This window comes from Octopus bimaculoides, chromosome 21 (assembly GCF_001194135.2).
Source record: "Octopus bimaculoides isolate UCB-OBI-ISO-001 chromosome 21, ASM119413v2, whole genome shotgun sequence".
Lineage (NCBI taxonomy): Eukaryota > Metazoa > Mollusca > Cephalopoda > Octopoda > Octopodidae > Octopus > Octopus bimaculoides.
This window is the reverse complement of record NC_069001.1, coordinates 34,451,383-34,461,527: the sequence shown is the minus strand read 5'-3', so window position 1 is coordinate 34,461,527 and position 10,145 is coordinate 34,451,383. Positions and strand designations below refer to the sequence as shown.

The following is a 10,145-nucleotide window of genomic DNA, read 5'->3' as shown; positions in this document are numbered from 1 at the left end:
ACACACACACACACACACACACACATATATATATATATATATGTATACAACGGGATTCTTTTAATTTCTGTCTACCAAATCCACTCACAAGGCTTTGATTGGCTTGAGGCTACCGGTCGAGAACTCTGCATACCAGAAGCCAGCAAATGTATGAGGGTCGTCAGGAGAGAAAGTGCGCCGTTTTGGGGGCTACCTCTCGACAGCATCAATGTGCACCAGCCCCTCCCCACCACCACCACCACCACTGATATGAGGCCCCACTTGCTTGATCAACTGGTTATTAAATATACCTCAATATTCTTCTAGGTATCAAAAAAAAGAAGAAAGGAAAGAGGATGAAAGGGAAAACGAATGAAAGAAAGAAAAGAAAAGGGATTAAAGAAAGAAAATGAAATGTTTGCAAATGAATTGAAGCAATGAAATTTCAGTCGAGTTATCTGAATTCCTTCTCAAAACCAGAATTGAATGAAACAATATTAATTCATATTAGCAACAGCAGACGGAAGCATAGAACTGTGAAAAAGAGAGAAAAGAGATGTTTGTCTGGCACAAACTTGGAATACTAAGGAAAAAAATGGAAAGAAAATCAATCATTTTTAAATGCAGCTCTTTATGATGATATTTTATTGTTTTGGTGTTGTTTTTCACTTTATTTTTGTAGGGGAAGGGGGATTTTATTTTTATTTTTTCTCCCCACAAGAATTACCGTGATAAAACACCATGTCCAGCAGTAATAACCCGAGAGAGAGAGACAATAATAAAATAGCAGAGACTCCAGCAAAGAAAATCTGAAGAAGGAATTCTAATTCCGAAATATCATCGGACTATAGATAATCAAGTTACAACAGGTATATAGTCCATTTTTTGTTCTATAGTGCATTGTTATACCATTCTAAACTTTTTATTCTTTACAAACAATACACAATGCTTCAAGCGAACTACAATACTCTCTTAAAATAACATTGTTTATATGTGAATTTATAATTGAGTACAAAAATAATATTTACACACACCTTCACACACACACACCTTTATAAACACACATATATGGGTGGTGGAGTAAAAGTGTACCTGGGCTTTTTTTGTCTTCGTCTTCCACTTCTCATCAATGAACAAAAAACTGCTACTCCTCCATCCCAGACTGGTCAACAGAAGAAGGCCAACCATTCTTCATGACAATGCTTGACCACATGTGTCACTTATGAGACTCCAGAAGTTGAAAGAACTTGGTTACGAAGTAAGCAACGTTTTGAACTATGAAGAATTTCTACTGGACTTTTGCCAAGTTCCCTTGCCTTCTGGAGCATCCTTAGTGACACGTGTGGTCAAGCTTTGTCATGAAGAATGATTGGTCCTCTTCTGTTGACCAGTCTGGGACGGAGGAGTAGCAGTTTTTCATTCATTTTGGCAATTTCATGCCAATATGTTTCTGCAGTAATAGTTTTTCCAGCTTTTAAGAAATTATAGTGGATGAGTCCAGCAGTACACCACCAAACAGTTACTATAACCTTCTTCTTGAAGAGCTTGGGTTTAGGGAAAATTTTCAGTGCCACATTCTTGCCCAACCCCTGCAAAGAACGTTTTTTATTATTGCACAGAATCCACTTTTCATTGGTTGAGAAATGGATCGGTCTGGTTACGGAGGAGAAGCAACAAACAAATTTCGTATCTGCATATTTTCTGATTTTCACTCAAATCATATGGTACCCATTTGTCAAGGATTTTGGATTTTCCGATCACATGCAAATGATTGCAGGCAGTTTTCTAGCTAACTTGAAATTCTTTTATCAGTTCTTGAGTGGTTTTACATGGATCTTTCTCAATGACAGTCTTTAATTGACCATCATCAATGACAGATGGGCGTCCACTACACTCATGATCTTCAAAGCCCAGGTCTCCACTGCAAAATCGTTTAAACCATGGTGCCTCACAGTGGGACTGAACCTGGAACCATGTGGTTGGGAAGCAAACATCTTACCACACAGCCATGCCTGCACTTATATATGTTAATATTTGATGCAGAGGCAAACTTTTGGAATGCATATTCCCAAATTTTTCCTAAGTCTGTTTGACACCAATGGGAATAGTGACCTGTTTTGATGTCAAAATCACATTGATATCCATTAAACAGCTCGTTAGGGAAACTCCCTTGGGTTAAAACAGGATTTCATTATGTCATTATGTCTCTGCTGGTTGTTAATGTCTAGTAGTTTCCCTTATTAGTTTCCTTTCTTATTTTTGTGGTGTGCTTCAGTGGGATTACACAGGTTCTTGGGTAATTTCTGTTTATAAACAGTTATAGTTTAGCATGATCAGATTGTCATTATAAGGTGAATATGAAGCAGCTGTATATATATATATATATATATATATATATATATATATATATATATATATATATATATATATATATATATATATATATATAAATAAACAAGACCCATTTCGATCCCACATGACCATGGGATTGTACCTAGAAATTTCTCCAGTACACAAGTCCAGCCAAGGTTGTTTTGTGGAAGATCAGAAGTCACCCATACATACTAGCCTCCCGTTTCTATGCCACCGATGCTGTCCAAGGGGAAGGTAAAGGCTGATACAGCTTGGCACCAGTGAATGTCGCAACTTATTTCTACAGCTGAATGAACTGGTGCAATATGAAATAAAGTATTTTGCTCAAGAACATAACACACAACCCGGTCTGGGAATTGAACTCAGAACTGTATGAATGTAAGCCTATATGTATGTGTGTGTGTATATGTATGTATGTATGTATGTCATTATTCAGTTTTATTTCAAGATCTCATGCCAATAGAGAAAGGGTCAGTTTCTAACCTAGACCCAAAGCTACTTCATTAGATTTTCAATATCAATAACAGGATATTTTTATTTGTATGTTTCTTCTATTTTTAATTATTTTAAATCTCTGGGATGTAGTTAACACAGACAAATTCACATTTGGAACTTGAGAAAAATTTTGCATATTTTAACTGTTCCCCTCACAGATTGAACTTGTGTGAATCAGCCGGTTGATTTCGCTTTCTGAAAATCACAGTTTATCCATATGTATGTATGTATGTATGTATGTTTGTATGTACGTACATATGTATGTATACATATATATACATATGTGTGTATATATGTGTGTGTGTGTGTATATATATATATATATATATATATATATATATATATGTATATATATATATATATATAAACACCTATTCACACGTATATATAGTGATAGACAGATACACATTCATATATATATACACACATATATATGTGTGTGTGTGCGTGTGTATATATATATATATATATATATATATATATATATATGGTACAAATTGGACTCTCTCTATTTGCTTCAACAAATGAAAGTTCAGCAGAACACTCTACACAGTTTTCTTAGCTTGATGTTATATGTACACACAGATATGTCTGTGGTTTGTACAAACATATACACGCATGCTCATATACATAGATTCCTTGATGTGCTTGATTTTTGCATTGACCACTTTGCGAAACAAAACCCATATATTCTACATATCTCTAATTTCAAATTCACGTTAAGTTATCTATAAAAGATTGCTTTTTTTTGCAGATGGTTCCACAGGTCAATAGGCCACAGAATCAACAATATCAAAACAACACAACAATTAAAAACATTAAACATTCTCTAATTTATTCCTGTTATTTTCCTTTTCCAATCTTACTATCTTTTTTTCTCATTCATTCATTACAAATTATTTCTATCTAACATTGAATAAACAAACCTCAATTAGCTACAGTAACTGACCTGACATATTTTATAATAAACAATAAACAATATGCTCTCTTCATGTAAATATGCTTCTCTGGTTCAATATAGACCTTTCAGATCAATACCAATACCATGATACTTAACGTTTTACAGTCAACACTTGACATTTCACTGATATTTTTTATACTGTTGAACCAATGAAATTTGAGCATAAATTAAACATTTGTGTCTATTCAGACATCAGTGTTCACCAATACAACACAAACAACCAGCGACATTGAGATTACTTTGGATTTTTTTCAGTCTTTTGCTTCCTATTTTTTTGTTTCCTTTCGGTGTTTGTAAAAATAATTTCCAGATGTTAGCATTCATAATATGCTATCATGAATAAGATCTTTTGATTATTTCAGCTGAGTAAGAAGAACCAAGAGGAAAACCAGTGAGCAGAAAAGATATAAAAATATATAACTTAAAAATAAAATATCATCATCATCATCATCGTTTAACGTCTGCTTTTCCATGCTGGCATGGGTTGGATGGTTTGAATGAAGACTGGCAAGCCAGAAGGCTGTACCAGGCTCCAATCTGATCTGGCAACCACTCTGAGAGTGTAATGTGTGTCACGGAACTGGCACCTGTGCCAGTTGCGTGACACCAGTATCTGCCACAACAACAGTTTCACTTGGCTTGATGTGTCTTCTACTCGAGCATGGTATATTGCCAGAGTTCTCGGTCATTTATCATTGCCTCCATGAAGCCCAACACTCAAATGGTGCATTTTACATGCCACCAGCATCAGCCACAGTTACACAACACTAGCATTATTGTCCACATTGCCTCCATATAAGTATAAACATAATCTACTCAAGATTGTTGAAAATTAATGTCTTTTAGCTTTATTATTCCTGTTGTCATTTATTGTAAATTTTAGTCAGACACCATATTTTTATGTTTATGCATTTTCTTTGGTCCAAGAACTCAACTAATTAATATATTTTAATAGCATTGTGCTAATTCACAATGTGGCTGTCACTAATAATAATCATTTGATATCAATTGTCAATTAATGATAATAGTCAAAGAGCATTCTAATCAAAATGTGATCTAAATTCTATCAGGAAATAAGAGTTTAATTGCAAGCCTAATTCTATTTTGGTGGAAATATCCTAATTGCAGCAGAGTAAGGTGTATGTAAGCTGTGAAACCCAAGGAGAGGGTTTCAGGTTCAGGCCCGGTGTGTGCCACCTTGGACAAGCATTTCCTACAACAGTCTTGGGCTGACCAAAGCTTTGTGAAAAGATTTCATAGATGGAAACTGAAAGAGAAGCCCAACTTTGTGCTTATACATACGTGTGTGTGTGTGTGTGTGTCTATCTATCTGTCCTTGTCTTGGCATTGTGCAGTAGCTAAGATGCAAGGGGAAATAATATCCTGATTAGAACAGGTGAGGGTTAGTGATAGAGAGAGCTTTCTTTCTGGTTATAGAAACTCTATCTCAACTACTGTCACCTGACCCATGCAAGCATAGAAAAGTAGACACTAAGGCAATGGTAGTAATTTCAGAAATATAAAGGTTTAAGTATTATGTACTAAAATGGGCAATAGACTTTATCTTGGCCAGCAGCAACAGTAGGTGTAGCCCTCATCCATCATCAGGCTCAACAAAACTGCCTAGGCCCAAGGGGAAGATAATCTTCATATGTGGCAGATGCATAGCAGTAAAAAGATACCTGAAATAGATTTCTTAAAATGCATAGATGCTCCTTGCACATCGCTGGCAGCTTATGGCACTTAGCTGACATTATTAGCAGTATAGTTGCTAGAGAAAAAATTGATGGAAACAGTTCAGGGGGTTGTTACCTAGTCCACGTGGGGTTTGTCTTCAGGATATTTATCCAGTAGACTTGCATCATAAACCTAATTAAGCAAAATTCATTTCACTTTTTAATTAATCACCAAGGTGGCAAACTGGGTGAGTCATTAGCATGCCAAGCAAAGCACTTAGTGGCATTTCGTCCATATTTATGTTCTGAGATCAAATTCTGCCAAAGTCAACTTCACTTTTCATTCTTTCAGGGGTCAATAAAATAAGTACCAGTTAAACACTGGGGTTGATTTAATCAACTTGCCCCCAACTCCTGAACTTGCTGGCCTAGCGTCAAAATATGAAACTATTAAATTAATCAATCAAGCTTAACTCATAATGTCCTGTATCAAAAATATCTGTGCTTGTTCCTAAATCCTAAATATCACAAAATCATAGTTTCAAAAGTATTGTTCTTTGGGGCTTCAAAAACAGGAATGAAGCACTCTTCTGTGTGAAAACAAAATTTAGCATTGTTTTTGAAAGAACTTCCTGTCAAAGGATTTCCTGTTTGCATCAGCAGTATTTATGTTTGTCGTTTATTTAGTGAGCTTCTACAAATTGCTTTATCTCATTTCAATTTTTGAACAGCAGGATGCAAATATCTTAAGTCGTGTTAGAACTCAGTGATGTTATTTATGATTGATTTATTTATCAGTATTTATTTAGTATTGGTTAAGACTAACTGGGGCATGAACTCAGCTCTGAGATAAGGAAATCAATGCCTAGGGATCTATATTTTTTAAATATATGTGTAAACACCTGCTTATATTTAACTGAACTGCTTTTAACCTACCTCGACAGGTGAAAGTGACATGGCATCAGACAAAAATACACAACAAATGTACACCAACAATGATTTTATTCTATCAGGAAATTTCATTATAAATTCATGTGATAGTTATGTTTCATGATTCTTCAGCTAGACTAACAACATCGTCATGAATATCTCTCATGATGGTCGTGTTAAAACAACTAATGTATTAAGTCTACCACAACTACTGCTCAAATAAATTGGGTGAGTTATATCAAGAAATCACTACAGGGCTTTAAGAGTTAACCTTTAGCATGCTGTAGGTGCGTCATGTCACTGTATAGAACACAATGTGCTTGAAGTTACGAGGTTGAAAACACGTATGGCACAGGATGCACCTACAACATGCTAAAGGTTAACATATACAACTGAGTGTATAGTACTACTGATTGTATATTATGGCAAACACTTTTGATTCAACTTGTTCATGGTGGTTACAACTCAGTTTCTGAATAAAATTTTAATTTTCCTTCGTGAAAGAAAAGACTATGTTGGGAGCATAATGACTGTTTAAGGACCATAAAAAAATGTCCCTTTGTTACAAGAAATGCTTGTAAATTAAATCCTGTATCAAGAAAATTGTGTGTGTGTGTATTTACATATTTCGATGTAAAAATATGTCAACTAAAAATGATTAGATGACAGAGCAATTAAAAGTTAGCTTTGATAAAGCTGCTGCAGTCCCTTAGTTGACAGTCAGCACAAAAGAGATAATCAAGGAGATAATCATTTTCCCATAATATCTAGCAGGATTAGAAATTTTAATTTGCAATTACGAAGATACATGAGATATATGTATCTAATATATTTTTGGTAATTTATTATTACAAAGGTCTTTTAAATTTTCAGTAATCATGAATAACACCATTTCATTCTTTTTAGAAATCATCAGTATAACGTCACTCAAAAGATTTCATCAACAGTTGACCAATATTTAACATTCAGGCTAAAACACATATAACAGAGGCAGTAAGTGCAGAAAAACCATAAAGAAGAAAGAGAGTTTATCAATTAGGGATTTTTTTTTCTCATTTCTTCATATTTCAAAGGCCAGTTTTTTATAGTAGTTTTACGTAAAGCATATTCTATTGTGGATTTATAGCCAACTGTACCCTGAATTGATCACTTTATACTGGTTGTTACTGCTGCATTTCTTTGTTACAGTTAACATTTGCAAAGCAGATTTGGTTATTAATCTCTTGGCTATAATAACAGCAACAGCAGCAAAAATAATGATGATGATGATGATGATGGTGATGATGATGACGATGACGACGATGTATTTTAGCTTTTCTACTGTGGATGCTGATAGCAACGAAATCCATTAAGAATGATCAGAAACTACCTGGAAATACATTAAGTAACGAATAGTACATGCACCAAATATTTTTGAAGACCTAGTTCTTTACCATTTTCGTCTGTTGCCAATAAAGCAATTCCTGTTAATTTCTCAGAGATAAAAGCTAAGCTAGTTTTCCGAAAGCGATAGAAAATATTTCATGGCACATATGAAGGAATAATTTTTCCTCTTTCCTTTTTTACATCTTACCACTTTCCCCATATCTCTTTCTTTTTCTCTCCTTTTCTTTCTCCTTGTTTCTCTCTCTCTCTCTCTTTCTCTCTCTATCTATCTATCTCTCTCTCTCTCCTATATTCTCTTGTGCCTCTTTTCTCTCACTTTCAACAGCACAAAAAGAATCATGTCTGGTGCATGAGACGTTAGCAAAAGAGAACAGCTTTTTCAGCACCACATGTCCCACCCCACCTGCTTTAAATTTCGTTGTTCTTATATTGTGATGGTGTAACTCCTCTGTTTCGTTTCTTTAATACAGGTGCCTTAATGTAATTTGATGAGCCAAAGGAACATAAGAAGCAATTAGAATATAATGAGATTACAAGATTCAAGAAAGCCAAGATCATTTATAACACACACACTGTTGGCGCCATTGGATTTAATCTTTATTCTATTTTTCTTCTAAACTTTTATTGACTGTTGTTGTTGTTGTTGGTAGTGGTGGTGGTGGTGGTGGTGGTAGTTGTCGTTGTTGTGCCAGAGCTGCTTTCTTTTATAGTATCACGTGAATTAGTTGTACTCTAAATCTGATAGATTTCGAAATAAAGTTGAACAGCAGAACACTTTTTTAAAATACAACAACAACAACAACAACAACAGCAATGGCAATGATGACGAGGATGACGACAACAACAACAATAACAACAGCTTTGAAACTGAAATAAAACCATGCTGGTGGAAAAGGTGAATGGGGGGGGGTAAAAATAGAAACAAGAGAGAGAGAGAAATAAGGAAAACCCTATGAGTGGCTGGTGACTATTATGCAGTGAGAATAGTGCTGTAGTATTTGGATAAATAACTTGTAATAATAATAATAATGATAATAATAAATATATAGATATATATATAAATAAATAAAATGAAATACAATAAAATGTTTGCTGACAACTATTGTCAATTGATATTCCCAAAAGCAAGTTATTGATCAAAATCAATATGTATACATGTATATACGAGTGTATGCATTTATGTATGTATGTATGTATATTATGCATGTATGTATGTATATTATGCATGCATGTATGTATGTGTATTATGTATGTATGTATGCTTGTGTGCAAACAAACACAATGAATTCATAAGAGCATGCGCATTTAACTAAAACCCCTTGTAATATATACATTCATATATACACACATAAATACACACATATATATATATATATATATATATGTTTAAATATATTGGGTGATAGATACCTACACACAAACACATGTATATGTATTTATGAATCTTCTTCAATTACACACACACACACACACACATATACTCACCATATTCTTATACTTATATTTTCACCACTGAGTTTTGGTACGTTCTTTAAAAATGGTTCAAGAATTAAAAAAATAAATAAAAATAAAAATTTTAATTGAAAAAAAAAGAAATTTAATAAATTTGCTGACAAGATATTTCTTTTCTCCTTACATTTCAAGTGTTTCTTTCCATTTATTTTTCAGATATTGAATTTATTCCAAATTTGTGTTTCTGACTTTTTCACTACTTTTTAACCAATTTTTTTTTCACACACAATAATACTGTACTAAGTGTGTGTATATAAATATATACATATACATATATATATATATATATATATATATATATATACATACATATATATGTGTGTGTGTGTGTGTGTGTGTGTGTGTGTGTGCGTGCGTGTGTGTATGTATGTATATTTATATAGATAAATAGATAGATATATATATATAGACATACACACGTGTATATCTATATATATGTGTGTGTGTAGGGAGAGACAGAGGTAGATAGACAGACAGATAATCATATTCAGCTGAAATATATAGCATCCATTTATAAATGAGCATCTATTCCATTTATAAAATAACCATTCATTAAATATAGTGTGATTTTATGTCAGTCTTTATTTTTTATTGTTTATAGTTGTTTTCCTTCTTCTGATTATTATTGTTGTTGTTGTTATTATTATTATTATTATTATTATTATTATCATTATTGTTATTATCATTATTATTTGAGACAGAAACCTGCTCAAATCATTAGAGTGCTGGGCAAAATGCTTAGCAGCATTTTGTTCATCTTTACATTACAAATTCAAATTCTGCTGAGGTCGACTTTTGCCATTCCTTCCATTGGGTTCGATAAAGCAAGTACA

The 10,145-nt window shown here is 33.5% G+C and overlaps 1 long non-coding RNA gene across 1 annotated transcript in view; it reads left to right on the top strand.

Annotated features, from left to right (window-relative positions):
- Positions 1–8,833, top strand: part of LOC106884501 (uncharacterized) — a 60,171-nt gene extending 51,338 nt beyond the window's left edge. The window contains exon 3 of the long non-coding RNA XR_001411252.2: positions 8,271–8,833. This is a non-coding gene — a long non-coding RNA (uncharacterized LOC106884501). The remainder of the gene's footprint in view (positions 1–8,270) is intronic.
- The last annotated feature ends 1,312 nt before the right edge of the window (positions 8,834–10,145 follow it).